General features: G+C 41.8%; 1 protein-coding gene across 27 annotated transcripts in view; it reads left to right on the top strand.

The window, feature by feature from the left end:
- CXXC5 (CXXC finger protein 5) overlaps nucleotides 1-15,703 on the top strand; it is a 122,859-nt gene that overhangs the window by 3,956 nt on the left and 103,200 nt on the right. The gene's annotated exons all lie outside the window — the stretch shown is intronic.

Below are 15,703 nucleotides of genomic sequence, written 5' to 3'. Positions count from 1 at the left end.
TGATTAAAAGTGATTTTGCAGTCTGACTCCAAAAGGTTTTTTTTTGTTTTGAATGTCAGGATCCTAATTCTGTGGATGTGGATATGTGCCTGCATTCAATATGGGGTGATTCTAATGTTTAAGCGTGGGGCAATTCTGGGAATTATCAATACCAACCTTACTTATTTTTTCCTGTATTATAATTCTAAAACAGATTAAGTGCCTAAACTTGAGAAATGATTGCGCCCCATCAATTAGGATCAAATCAGTCATAGTGGTTTGTGGGAACAATCTAAAGACAGGAGAATCGCCAGACTTTAAAACTATATGTAAATAAATGTGCCTGTCATCCTGAAAACTCTGCCCTCCGTGGTTTACTTCTGAAAACTCTGATATTAGGAGGCTTGAAATGTTGTGCTATACAGAGCTTAGTCTTTGAGATGAGCACTTTAGCACCCTCCGTCTTTATCAGGTGATACTGCTGCAATTTAGTGAGTTTATTTTTTTAAAGAGAACATACATACCAACCAACATACACACAGTACTAATCACTCGCTTCCCATTTAGGGTAAACCATCTTTTGTGGCATGCAAAAAAGTAAAAACTAGTGAATGAAAATAAATTGGAGGCAGGAGATAAATAAGAAAATCTTATCTAACTTTTGCCAATACCATTTACATATCGTTTTTTACACTCCATCTCAGCTTCTGTCACACCCCCCACACCATATATTTCATTTTTTTCTTACTCAACCATAGTTTTTTCAGTCCCCTCCTTCCTCTCAACCTGCTTAGTCTTCGTGCATGTAATTGTTTTGCAATTACAATTTGCAGTATGTTGCTATACAGGGAGTCCTTGACTTACAACAGTTCATTAAGTTGACTGTTCAAGGTTACAACGGCACTGAAAAAAGTAACTGATGACCATTTTTCACAGTTACGACCTTTGCGGCAACCTCATGATCATGTGATCAAAATTAAGATGGTTGGTAACTGGTTCATATTTATGACCATTGCTGTCTCCCAAGGTCATGTGATCACCTTTTATGACCTTCTGACAAGCAAAGTCAGTGGGGAAGCCAGATTCACTTTACAACGGATTTACCAACTTTATCAACTGCAGTGATGCACTTAATAATTGAGACAAGGAAGGTTGTAAAATGAGGCAAAACGCACTTAAATGTCTCACTTAACAGAAATTTTGGGTTCAGTTGTGGTCGTAAGTCAAGGATTACCTCTATAACCAAGTCATCTCTTTCTCTCTCACACACACACATACACACTGGTATATAAGGTGTATGATGAGTTCACTTTTTCATTCAGCTCACATTCATTCGTCACCTAGTCATGTGTACCTTATCACTTCTTGTTCATTCAGAAAAATTTTAGTGATCTATTCCCATGCATTCAACTTTTTTATTTTTTCTCAATTCCCACATTGCTCATTAGCCTGACATGGGATGATATCTAAGCCTGCCTACTAAAACTATTTTAAAACTAGGGAAAAAATGAATACAGTGTTCTTGGTAATGTGTTATTGCATGTGGTCTTCTCAATGGAATTTTTTTTTATTCGTTCCCAAATACGATCATGTTCTAATAGAGATTCAAAAATGTCATGTTTGCATTTTTAGAGATTCAGATAGATATGATCTGTAATTCTGTAGCTTGCATGAGGCAACCAGGTGTTTTCAAGACTTCTTTTATGTTCTGTGAGTCATATGCAAACCTTCATCAGTGCTCTTTGAATTCTTTTGTATTTAATTTGCATATCCGGTTGTGGCTCACTCAATTGTAATTCTTAATTGCAGCTACCATTGGCTGGATTGCTCTGTCTCCTTCCAGCTCCATTGGGCAGTCTTAGGTGCATTTGCAAAATTTCACATTTTTGTGAGTTGTGCTCACTTTATTTTATACTAGTTGCATGCCAGAGTGCAAAATGCAATTATGTTATTGAACAATTATGTTATTGACCTGTTCATTTAATGATATTTATGATAGGGTGTTTGTGCTTATATGTGTACACAAAGATGAGAGAGATAGTTTCATAGTGCATATTTTTCAACCCGCCAGAGTCATCAGTTTGTTTCTGCTTAAATACTTTGCTTCTGAGCACTTCGAAAGTATTTAAATCTCAATCTCAGAAGAGTTAGAACAGTATAATTCTGTTTTAGTAGATAGATCCATTCTAATATTATAACACAATTATTCTATTTTTTTTAGATTAATTGATTTGAATTGTTGTCAAAGCTGTTGTGCAGTTGGATTTAATTAGATGGGGGATCAACTACAATTCAAATAAGTATTGCATACATGGTATATATATATATATATATACACATTCTGAAACCAAGAGCTTAAAGTGCAGTTTCTGCTGTTGTTTGCATTAGTGTTCTAGGGAGTCACCAAATACTAAATAGATTGATGAATTTGTGCTTTGAAAAAAAAAATCAAGATCTACTTTTTATTGATGAAAATCATTATGTCCAAGACACAAAAAGTTGTTTATCATTTCTATGTCATTTGTAGGATCAAATGTCACTTTAAGTAAAGTGTAGATGAGTCTTCTGCATCACTGCATTTCTCTTCATAGAGTAGGGAGACATCTCAAGCTGCAAATTACAGTCGTCGTCCCCCCCAGGTTCAAACCTAGACATTGTAGTAGACAACTTCCAACGAATATTGTTTTGTTGTTTTGACTATAACATAATTCAAGGCCAGTGAGTTGAACTTGTTTTAGAGGAGAATGGGCAGTATAGCAGCTGCAGTTAAATCAGATTTCAAGGATTGGAAATAATCAAGATAGCAATAGCACTTAGACTTATATACCCCTTCATAGTGCTTTACAGCCCTCTCTACAGCCTCTTTCCCCCAACAGTCTAGGTCCTTGGAAGGATGGAAGGCTGAGTCAACCTTGAGCCTATTGAGATTTGAACTGTCAAATTGCAGGTTGGCCTCGACTTACAGTTATTTGTTTAGCAACTGTTTGAAGTTATAACAGCACTGAAAAAGGTAATATGACCAGTCCTCAACAATTAAAACGGTTGCAGCATCCCCCAGGTGTATGGTCAAAATTTGCATGCTTCTATTTATGATATTGCAGGGGTCATGTGATCACCATTTGCAACCTTCCCAACTGGCTTCCAACAAGCAATGTGGAAAGTGAGGTTCACTTAAAAATTGTGTGAGTCGCTTGACAGCTGCAATGATTTGCTTTAATACTGTGACAAAAAAAGGTCATAAAGGCAGGCATGACTCACTTAACATCCATCTTGGCTGTGGAAATTCAGGTCACAGTTGTGGTCATAAGCCTATACAGGTTATTTTATTGATGCTCTGAATCCTATTCTTAGCTTCAGACATGCTTGAAAACGCTTGAAACAATTATCTCAAATATGGAGCAAAATTCAGAGCATTAGTTACTAGAAACTGCTGTTTCATGGTGTGGTACATCTGCCACCTTTTACCACCCACTATTTCAAGGAAACACTAAAATAATTTTTGATGGCTGAATCTATCAATCTGTCCCTTTATTGATTAAAAAAAAAGTTTTAAAAGAGAAACAGAAAAAATACTTTAAAAAAGAAGAAACTCAGTGAAAAAGTGCAAGAAAGAGGATGAAAAGAGGGAAATAAAAAAGCAGTGCCTTTCAACTTTCTTTGGTACAGATATAAGTAAAAATATATCAAATCCTTTCTCTAAGATCAACATTTGTGTAGATATTTTCCGTAACCACACTCAGTCTAATCTTCAAATCCCCAAACCAGCCTTTCATTTCTTTCAGTTTCGTGCAAAATCCAAAAATTGTTTCCGAGTAAAAATAAAATCTGTCAAAGTTTTTTCTTTCATCAACACTTTTAATCTTGCCATCTCCACCAATTTCACCAACTTCACCACCCATTCTTTCATTGCAAAGGTATTTGTAATTCCTTGCACTCTTAAACCTGTAAAAAGTTCCTCTGCCATTATCTTATATAAAAACAAAGTCCCATAAGAAGGCTCCATTTGTTTGTCTATTAAAAGCTCAAAAGAAAGCTCTCTGGTTTCAATTGTACATTCCCTTGTAAAATATTCTGTATGTATCTTCTGTAAAATACATACTTGATCCTGGTATTTTCTAGCTTTATTACACGTCCATCAAAGATGATAAAATGTTCCCTTCATATGATTAAATTTCCAATGAATACTGGAAATTCTCTTACACATTTCTGTCAATTTATCTGATATCATGTACCAATGAAAGATTTTGTAAAAATTCTCTTTCAAAATGTCATGAAGCATTAGATTGCTCTAGAACAGGGGTGTCAAACTGTATTTCTTTGAAGGCCAGATCAGCATTGTACTGTTCCACGAGCCAGCAGGGGGGAGATGGGATGGACACCTCCAGCACCTTGCCGGCCAAAAAGGGGGCGTGGGGGGGCAGCTTCCCCATGCCCTGTTTTGGTTGGCAGAGTGCTGTAGGAGGCCATCCAGGCCGAAAGTGGGCTGCAATGGGGATGTCCCCCCGTGCCCCATTTTGGCTGCCACTGGGGGCCAGTTATTTACTATTTCCAAGCTGGCCTTGTCGGCCAAATTGCAGTCCCCTGCAGGCAGGATCCAGCCCATGGGCCTTGGGTTTGGCACCTCTGCTCTAGAACAAACAAAATTTCAAGGCTGGATAGACGGCTTATTTATCATGCTACTTGACTCAAAATTCTTAAGTTGGATATTTTTTGGTAGTTCTGGAGTTGTGAAAGAAACAATGATTTCTTCTCTTCCTTATTTTAGAAGAATATGATTTACACGTATACCTAAAGGTATTGGAGGCAGCCAGGACCCTATATCTTTGTTAAAGAATATAGGTTATTTAAGAAACATCCTATCGTGTTTTTTTTCAGGACAATCTAGAGCAGAGGTGTCAAACTCAATTTCATTGAGGGCTGTATCAGGGCTTTGGTTGACCTCGGGGGCCAGGGGGCATGGCCAACTGGGTGGGCATGGCCAGCTTGATGCCACTTCCTCAAACTGCTGGCATGTTTCCTCTTTGCACTGGGTAGCCTGGGCCAAAGCGACACAGGCCAGCCCCTTACATTTTCCAGGATGGCCCCATGGGCCGGATGTTGCCCATGGGCCTTGTGTTTGACACCCTAATTTAGAGTAAAAGCCTGCTTTCTGCAAGTTCTAGTCAATGATTATGCATAAATTTAAGCTGGCAAAGCATATTACAAGAAACTGACTGCTCAGAATACTGTTAAATAAAATTAATACAGCAAATAAAAAAATAATTATTTAAATATTAAATAAATAACTTTTTGAACAAGTGATTTGTTTTAAATGTGAACTGTTGTGGTGGTAAGGTTCTGTTGTACATCTTAGATGGTGGAAAAACAGTGTTGAGATGAGAATGTCTTCATTGTACAGCATATTTAGTGATGAACCAGTATTTTATTTTAGGTAATTGATAGATTATAATAATTTCCAAGAAGCCTAGGGATAACACACCCTTCTTATATTCTCTTTTAGTGGAGCTGTAAATACTTTTTGCTTCTGTCTCGATTAATTTCAAATTAATCTAAGTCTGAGCCCATCAATATGATAAATCAAGTTTTACATATCATTAGTTGAATTAGACAGTTTGACAGTGGTTTGTTTCAAACAACTCTAGTTAGGGTTTGACAGTTCGTTGGATTTTTGGGAAATTACACTCTTTGGTTAATAAAAGCAGAAAAAATCTATTCATGATATGGTTGCTGCAGGAAAAAGATGTGAGTCCAAATCTTGCTGTTGATAGTCCCCAACATGTTAAAAGTTCTATACTTTGAAAGCTGACTTTTACTGGCCAAGTGGTGTTATTTTGGCTCAGGAATTGACTGGCAGCCACACTGGCCCATTGTTGTTTTCCATAGAAATTTCCATAAAAATACACTTGTGAATCCCTTGTGCTTTACTATTGGAAGTAATACAGGTGAAACTCGAAAAATTAGAATATCATGCAAAAGTTCATTTATTTCAGTAATGCAACTTAAAAGGTGAAACTAATATATGAGATAGACTCATTACATGCAAAGCAAAATAGTTCAAGCCGTGATTTGTCATAATTGTGATGATTATGGCTTACAGCTCATGAAAACCCCAAATCCACAATCTCAGAAAATTAGAATATTGCATGCAATCAATAAAACAAGGATTGTACATAGAACAATATTGGACCTCTGAAAAGTATGAAAAGCCCCTTTTGCAGCAATTACTGCCTCAATGCAGCATGGCATGGAAGCTATCAGCCTGTGGCACTGCTGAGGTGTTATGGAAGACCAGGATGCTTCAATAGCTGCTTTCAGCTCTTCTGCATTGTTCGGTCTCATGTCTCTCATCTTTCTCTTGGCAATGCTCCATAGATTCTGTATGGGGTTCAGGTCAGGTGAGTTTGCTGGCCAATCAAGCACAGTAATCCCACACTCATTGAACCAGGTTTTGGTGATTTGGGCAGTGTGGGCAGGTGCCAAGTCCTGCTGGAAGATGAAGTCAGCTCGTCTGCGGAAGGAAGCATGAAGTGCTCCAAAATCTCCTGGTAGACAGCTGCATTGACCTTGGACTTAAGCACAGTGGACCAACACCAGCAGATGACATGGCTCCCCAAATCAACACAGACTGTGGAAACTTCACACTGGACTTCAAGCATCTTGCAGTGTGTGCCTCTCCATTCTTTCTTGAGACTCTGGGACCTTGGTTTCCAAATGAGATGCAAAAGTTGCTCTCATCAGAAGTTGTATGTTCCCAAAGTGCAGTATCAAAGCACATTAATAGAAAGTTACGTGGAAGGGAAAAGTGTAGACGAAAAAGGTGCACAAGCAGCAGGGATGACCGCAGCCTGGAGAAGATTGTCAGGAAAAGGCCATTCAAAAGTGTTGGGGACTTTCACAAGGAGTGGACTGAGGCTGGAGTCAGTGCATCAAGAGCCACCACACACAGACGGATCCTGGACATGGGCTTCAAATGTCGTATTCCTCTTGTCAAGCTGCTCCTGAACAACAAACAATGTCTGAAGCGTCTTACCTGGGCTAAAGAAAAACAGACCTGGTCTGTTGCTTAGTGGTCCAAAGTCCTCTTTTCTTTTGCAATCACCTTTTGAGGCTTTCCCTCCTTATGGAGGGTGTCAATGATGGTTTTCTGCACAACTGTCAGGTTAGCAATCTTTCCCATGATTGTGATTCCTATTGAACCAGACTGAGAGATCATTTAAAGGCTCAGGAACCCTTTTCAGGTGTTATGGCTGAATTAGCTGATTAGAGTGGGACACTTTGAGCTTAGAATATTGAACCTTTTCACAATATTCTAATTTTCTGAGATTGTGGATTTGGGGTTTTCATGAGCTGTAAGGCATAACCATCTCAATTATGACACATCATGGCTTGAACTATCTTGCTTTGCATGTAATGAGTCTATCTCATATATTAGTTTCACCTTTTAAGTTGCATTACTGAAATAAATGAACTTTTGCACGATATTCTAATTTTTCGAGTTTCACCTGTAGAACCTAGATAATCCATAACCTGACAATTGTATTGTGACGTCTGTATTTTGACAGTTATTTAAAAATACATTGAAGAGCATATTAATTTTCAGTTCCTTAAATGTAATTTTTTGCTCAGCACCTGCCTTCTGCATTAGCTTTAGCACTAAATGTGCTTACAATCTTACACTTTTTCTTTGCCATATTCTGGCATTTTGATTTGTGTGCACATCTGCATCTGTCTGCAAAATAGATGAAAACTGGGAACAAATCCAGATAAAACAAAACACAGAAAATGGTGGCAGAGAAGATAGGTTACATCACTGCAGAACATGGATTTAGTTTTAAGGCCATAGAAATAAAATAATCACAATGCTAACTTTGTATTATGCAGGAAAGGATTTGTTGGTGCAGATGTAGTTGAGTCTAGAGATGGTCAGTCAGATTTGGGCTACTGAGAAACTGCAACAATTTGATGAAGATATAGAGGTCTCGGAACCCAACTTGTAAAGAATTAAAAAATCTGAAGAAGCCTCAAGATGTTAAATGTGTGTATTTTTGGCAAGCGGGGGTCATAAATAGGTGATGGTTGAATCAAGAGCAGGAAATACTGAAGACATGGCATTACTTAAATCTTAGGATCAGAATCAGAATTGATTCTTTGGAGGTTTGAGAAACTTCTATTTTTTTCAAGAATGATCAGTTTTATGCAGATCCTATAGTTTGGCAATAACCTAGGTTGTGCATGCAGCCCTGACAAACAGACTAGGAAATACAGTACTTACTACTCCTTGTCATAATCTTTAACTGGCTGTAGTGTGTATTATTGGACAACATTTTTGAACCAAGTTTCCTCTAATGGGCTAACTTTCAGAATATGTTTAAATTCAGGATTCATGACTTTTGAGGGAATGAAATTTGGGAAGGTTATGGCTGCTTCAGTACTACTGGCTGCTTCTGGACTGCTGGTCACATGTTCTTCATTTTCAACATTCTATGACAATTTTCTCGCAATCCTTCACTTCCTCCCCCACCCAAAAGTAGCCACTTACTTCCCTGCTGGGAAGAGAAGGGAAGGGAGCAGAAAGGGAGGAATAGGAAGAAAGGGAGGAAGGAGGAACCTTTCCTGGCTCATGCGCACCCCCCCTCACTCCCTCAGTTCATGCTGCCCCAATCTGTGCAACACTTCTTGTGCACTGCATGCACCCTTTTTAAGCCACATCACCTGTGTGCCTTGCCCAATCTCTTAGACACCCCCATGCACCCTACTTGACCCACACCATCCCCTCAAGCTCTCCCCATCCATTGTGGAATTTTTTTGAACACCCACTCACCTTCCTAATATATGCAGGACATTCAAGCACACACCCCTTGCTCCCTCTTCCACCAGGCAGCAGTCACTTACCTAAATGCTGGCCTGGACTTGCAATTTCCTACTGGCTTCCCCAACTGACTTTGTCTTTACAAGTTTATCACAAGAAAAGTAAATGATGAAGCTAGCAGGAATTCTAGGGGGGAGGGAGGAAGGGAAGAGGAAGGAAGGAAGGGAGGGAGGAAGATTTCTGATGTTTCCTGCCATATTCCTACAACGAAACTCAACAGAGAAGCCAGCAGGACGTTGAAAGTTCTTCCAGCTGACACTGCTTTTTAGCCCATTCGCAGTCACTCTGTTTCTCTGTTTAGTTAAGGAAATATTTCTGAAATACTTAATAGGTAATCTGGTTTAGTATTTCTCTAGAAATATAAAGTGAAGTGGCTTTCAACATAGTATAGTGGAAGTTGATCCAGGCCTATTACTGTAACCAGTATGGAATCTTCTCCAAAATTCTGCAAATGAAATGATCATATTTAAGAAATTTAGAGAAAAACAAAACAGATTTACTTACAGGCTAGGGGGACGTCCTTTTCTCAAGTGTTTTTGAATAGTGAAAATGCACATAATATTCTATAATGCTGCTTTTCAGTCAACTTTTCCAAATGCCTGTGTGTATGATAACCTATTGTGCAGTTGCAGTGTAATGAGAGAACTGATGTAGTGAGTTCAGTAATATCCTTCCAGCAGTGGAAAAAACTAAGATAGACTACTGGAAGATTCCTTTCCTCTGCACCACTAGTAAATTTCTTCCTGTTTCCCTAACATGTTCTTGAAGCAGTGGAGAAGCCATCTCAGAAAGGAATTGCATGGGAATAGAAAAATTTATGTCATTGGAGGGCCTGTTTGATCATGGATTTTGCCATCAAAATTTCTTTTGTACTTTATTTTTTACAGAGGCGTCCCAATTTGAAATGACATCATAGGATAGATTGACAAAGGACCTAATATATTATAAAACATGCAATTAGTTGTTTAGCCAAAGAAGATTAGAATTGTAAAATTCTTTGGCAACTTTGCAGACCAAAAATATAGAAAACATTATTTTATCTGTTTCTTTAAAAAACAAAAAGTTTTAGCAGGTAGCAGTTACCCTTTAGAGATTAATAGAATAAGTTTGTATGTCAGCCTTCTCCAACCTGGAGGAATCCAGACTGAAGCATCCTGCTACATGACTCTCCAAACTCTGTTTGAACACATCTTGTACATAACCCACTATCTCTCAAATTAGTTCCACTGTTAGGTTTCTTTTATCTAATATTAGGCAGCTTATCTTAGCATTCAAAATGGATTCTGCTATCCTTTAACTTAAAGCTGCCATTCCCCACCCTGTACTTTAAGATGTAGGAAAAAAGGTCTTGGTCATTTTCTGTTTAAGGTATTTGAAGAATGCTCTTATATGCTTTCTTGCTTGTTTTTCTCAGGGCTAAACATGTTTTCCCAATCTCCTTTCATAGGACTTATTTTCAGTCACTTGTGCATCTTTGGTGCCTTTCACTGAACCTATTCAGATTTGGTGCCCAGAACTTTATGTAATGCTTATGGTGGACTTAATAAATGGAAAATAAAGTTGGATAATTTGTTTCTGGGTTTTTGAAACCATTTCAATTAATTTTGTTTATATTTTTAGAAGGCACATTACATAAGTAACTCATGCATTTATGACCAAGTCCAAGATTCATTTTAAAAGTACAATTGTGCCAAGCCAGATTTCTCATTTCATAATGTGGGCTTGATTTCTGTACAAATTAGCCTTTATTTCTATATCCCACACTTTGGGATGAATGCAGTGAGAATGAGGTGTTTAAGCAGTGTGTGTGTGTGTGTGTGTGTGTGTGTGTGTGTGTGTGTGTGTGTGTTAAACCAAAAAGCAGTAGCATCCTAAATGAATGGGTGTTGAATGAAGATGACTGGAATACAAAACTTAGAATACAAAACTGAGTAAACTGAGTGACTGGTATGAAAGAAATGTGATAAGGTGTAAAGTGTTGGATCATGTAGACAGAATAAATGAGGATCAAATTGCAATAATAAAGAGTTAAAAAAAAGATAACAAATAATGGTTTGATAGAGTTGGTGGAGTTCTCCTCCAAGCTGCGACGAGTCCAGCAATGGGTTAGACTCCTCCCTATGATGTCATCAAGCTGAGTCTGCCTCACTATAAAAAAACCAGCCTCTGGTGCTATCCCCAGCTTTCTGACTCAGCTTCCATTGATGTCAGAACTAGTGTCTCCAGAGTCTCAAAGCTAAGTTAGCATCAGAGATCGTGTGTACGGCAGAAAAATCAGCAGAGTCAACAGCACAACTCCTGGGGAGCCGGTAGAGCTGTGCCTCCTGGTTTTTCGTCGTGATGAGGATTCAGCATTATAATTATGAGTCCAGGCTGGGAGAGCTAAGAGAAACCTCCCACACAGTTTTTTGCAAAGCGCGAAGCTCTAAATCTTGAAGTGGAGAGTAGGAGAGCTTGAATGAGCCTCCCACATGTCTCCTTTAACAGCGCACAGGTCCCAAAGCAGTTGTTGGGCAGGCAGCGAGGCTCAGAAGACACAGGCCAGGCCCAGGCTGAAAATTTCTATCAGCCGGTGATTCAGGCTTTAAATTCAGCGTCTGGCAGCGGGTCCACAGAAGACACAGGCCAGGCCCTGAGAGCATTACTGGGCCATGTAGACCATCCTTGCAGGGATTTTATATTGGCCCCGTGTATGTGGCAATCAGACATTTTGGGGTCTGGCCCATTATCCAGCACCAACTTCTTGGCCCTGTCAACGTTGTTCCAGACCTCAGGCCCACACCTAGGATGACATGACTTGTGAGGAGCTGCCAGCACCTCCAGTGTCGGTTCCTAGCACCTTGGAAGGTAAGTGGGGCCCAAGATGGAACATTGAGCCTGGAAGTAGCCCAGGACTTGCAATTTTCTGGAAGGATGCATTCCATCTACAGAGAGGCAGCAACAAAAGTCACTGCCAAGGCTGGGTTCCTAGGAAAACCTCATGGTCAGAATTAAAAACAGAAGGAAAAGATACGCTGCTTTGGAAATTCTAGAGGAGTTGTGAGGCCAGGCCCTTGCTCAATCAGTGAGTCGGCCAAAAATTTCGGCGGCCCAATGGTGGACCTATTCGACTATTCCCAGAACGCACAGGTAGGTGGTTTCTACTCCAGGGTTCCTGGCCAGGGAGTGAAAGGGCCCAATGCGCTTCTGAGCAGGTGGCCCCGGGTCTCCTCTACACCTTATTCTATTCATTCCAGCAGTAATCTGGAAGTTGTTCAAGGAAAGGGCAGGGCAAGTACTTCGGGTTCCTCCTTGGCCAGGAGGCCCTGCCGCCTGCATCTTCGATTCCTCCTGGAGGACACTTGGTTAGTGGTGTTCCAAGAGGACCCGGGGCCCCACATCTGCATCGGTCCCAAATGTGTTACTGTTTCTTCAGGATGGTCCAGATAAGGGGCTCTCACAAGATTTATCTGCTGTTAGGTATTGTCCTTGAGTTTGGCATTGTCATGGGGTAAGATATTTTCCTCTCCCATCTCCCTTCAGATCGCAGATCTTGAAGGGAGCCTCAGATCTGCCTTCTTTGTAGTCCACAGGTATTCCTTTGGGACCTCCCCGAAGTGCTACCGGCCCTGATGCGGCCACCCTTGAACCTTACGGAAGGTGGCTTTCATCCCATATCCCCCAAGGTGGCCTTCCTGGAGGCTTTCACGCATGCCGGGAAGGTATCTGAGTTGGGGGTTCTTTCCGTGAGGCTAGATTGAGCATCTTTCCTGACAACTGAGTAGTTTACATTGGGACCCTTCCTTTGTACCAAAGGGTTAATTCTGGGTTCCATAGGGTACTAGTCATAGCTCTACAGGAATTTGCCCCAGCCCAATATGAGTTGGAGCACAGGGGGGTGTACATGGAAGGTGCATAGAGCTCTCCATACTTACGTTAAATGTATTGTTACTTTTGGGAAACTGAAGTGGTGTTCCTGTCCTTCCACCCGGTTCCTTGGGGAATAAGGCTTCCTCATCCAGGATGGGTAGATGGATCTGGGTGGAAGGATCTCTACGGCCTATGAGAATTTATCTCTTCCAGTCCCCAGGTAGATCACGATGCACTCTTCTAGAAGTGCAGCGACTTCGGCGGCCTGGGTCTTCAAGGCTTCCATCTAGGAGATTACAGAGCGACTACCTCTATATTACTGTGTTTCTCACATAATAAGGCCGGGCCTTATTTTTTTTTGAGCCCCGAAAAAACGGCTAGGCCGTCTTTCCGGGGGTGACTTAATTCCCCCCCCTTGCATCCTCGCCATCAGCCGCTCCTAACGGGTGATCATGGCGAAGCGCAGAGAGCTCCCTACTCCCACCTTTGCTGCCACCTTTGGCACCCACTGCTGTTGCTTTCCCTTTTGCCCATTCCGCCGCCATGTTTGGAGCTGCCGCTTCCGTGTTTGGAGTGCCGCCGCCATTTGGAGCTCCAAACACGGCGGCAGTGCTCCAAACACAGCGGCAGCTCGAAATGCGGAAGCGGCAGCTCCAAACATGACGGCGGGCGATCTTTTTATTTTGGTCCACACGAAGTTCAGAGCGAGCAAGGGAGGGAGACTGCGATGCCTCCATCCGAGATGGCACCCTCACTAGTGGATCACAACGTGGCTGGAAGCCCGAATCGGCGGAAAACGATGGTGATCTTTTTGGAGCGAGAGGAAAGGGAGAGAAGAGTTGCGAGGCGTAATTTGCAGGAGGAAGTGGGTGTATCCCACGGCAGGGAGCCCAAGGAAGAAGGGCCGGTAGGCAACGGAGAGCGTCCCGTAGCCCTTGGACATGCAGGCTTTGGTATGTCCCATTGCTGGACTCTCGTCGCAGTGTGGAGAAGAATGGGTGTTGGTAGACTTACCAGAGAATGCCCTTTCTATTCACTCTCCTAGAGAGTCCAGACCCACCCTGTGTACATCTGGTCTTGGTGGGGGAGGGTTCTTCTTGATGTTTGTTTTCCAGAGACACTCTACATCTGTAAAGTCACTTCTCCAGAAAGCTGTGGATAGTACTAAAGTCTGGCTTTTTTTATAGTGAGGCAGGCTCAGCTTGATGGCATCATAGGGAGGAGTCTAACCCATTGTTGGACTCTCTAGCAGCGTGAATAGAAAGGGTGTTCTCTGGTAAGTCTGCCAACGCCCATTCTCAAAAAGAAAGAGATGAGAAACAAAGAATAAAAAGACTGTAAATGTAAAGCAATGACCAACCCAAAGGAAGTAAAGATGGTTGCAAAAGTAGATATGGAGAGGCACTATGGATGGTACTGATGTAAGCAGTTTTACTTTCTTTTCCTTATTTCATGCCTTTAATTTCTTGGTACTGTACATTGTTTCTTGCTTTTTTTGTGTACTCTGCATAATTATGGATTTGTATCCAACTTGGATCATCTGCAAACTGGAGAAGCGTTACTTCTATGTCTTAGCCTGTCATTGCTAAAAATATAGAAGGCCTAGGGCTGATAATTTATGATCTGATATTGATCACTGCTGAGAATTCATTGATTACAATTTTTAAACCAGCTGCTTAAATCTCACTCAATGTAGCACTTAACCAATTTGTTAATCAGCATGTCATGAGGTATTTTGATAGATACACTGCTCAAAAAAATAAAGGGAACACTTAAACAACACAATGTAACTCCAAGTCAATCACACTTCTGTGAAATCAAACTGTCCACTTGGGTAGCAACACTGATTGACAATCAATTTCACATGCTGTTGTACAAATGGAATAGACAACAGGTGGAAAGCATAGGCAGTTAGCAAGACATCCCCAATAAAGGAGTGGTTCTGCAGGTGGTGACCACAGACCACTTCTCAGTTCCTATGCTTTCTGGCTGATGGTTTGGTCACTTTTGAATGCTGGCGGTGCTGTTACTCTAGTGGTAGCATGAGACTGAGTCTACAACCCACACAAGTGGCTCAGGTAGTGCAGCTCATCCAGGATGGCACATCAATGCGAGCTGTGGCAAGAAGGCTTGCTGTGTCTGGCAGCATAGTGTCCAGAGCATGGAGCGCTACCAGGAGACAGGCCAGTCCATCAGGAGACGAGGAGGAGGCCGTTGGAGGGCAACAACCCAGCATCAGGACCGCTACCTCTGCCTTTGTGCAAGGAGGGACAGGAGAAGCACTGCCAGAGCCCTGCAAAATGACCTCCAGCAGGCCACAAATGTACATGTGGCTGCTCAAACGGTCAGAAACAGACTCCATGAGGGTGGTATGAGGGCCCGACGTCCACAGGTGGGGGTTGACCGTGCAGGACATTTGGCATTTGCCAGAGAACACCAAGATTGGCAAATTCGCCACTGGCGCCCCGTGCTCTTCACAGATGAAAGCAGGATCACACTGAGCACATGTGACAGACATGACAGGGTCTGGAGACGCCTGCAACATGACCGGTTTGGCAGTGGGTCAGTAATGGTGTGGGGTGGCATTTCTTTAGGGGGCCGCACAGCCCTCCATGTGCTCACCAGAGGTAGCCTGACTGCCATTAGGTATTGAGATGAGATCCTCAGACCCCTTGTGAGACCATATGCTGGTGCGGTTGGCCCTGGGAGGACCTAATGCAAGACAATGCTAGACCTCATGTGGCTGGAGTGTGTCAGCAGTTCCTGCAAGACGAAGGCATTGATGCTATGGACTGGCCCGCCCGTTCCCCAGACCTGAATCCAATTGAGCACATCTGGGACATCATGTCTTGCTCCATCCACCAACATCACATTGCACCACAGACTGTCCAGGAGTTGGGGGATGCTTTAGTCCAGGTGTGGGAGGAGATCCCTCAGGAGACCATCCACCACCTCATCAGGAGCATGCCCAGGTGTTGTAGGGAGGTCATACAGGCACATGGAGGC

The sequence above is a fragment of the Notechis scutatus genome, chromosome 3 (assembly GCF_049901735.1).
Source record: "Notechis scutatus isolate UNSWTSFEM ecotype Mainland chromosome 3, rNotScu1.2, whole genome shotgun sequence".
NCBI lineage: Eukaryota > Metazoa > Chordata > Lepidosauria > Squamata > Elapidae > Notechis > Notechis scutatus.
Note: the sequence above shows the minus strand (reverse complement) of the source record. Positions and strands in the feature narration are given on the sequence as shown.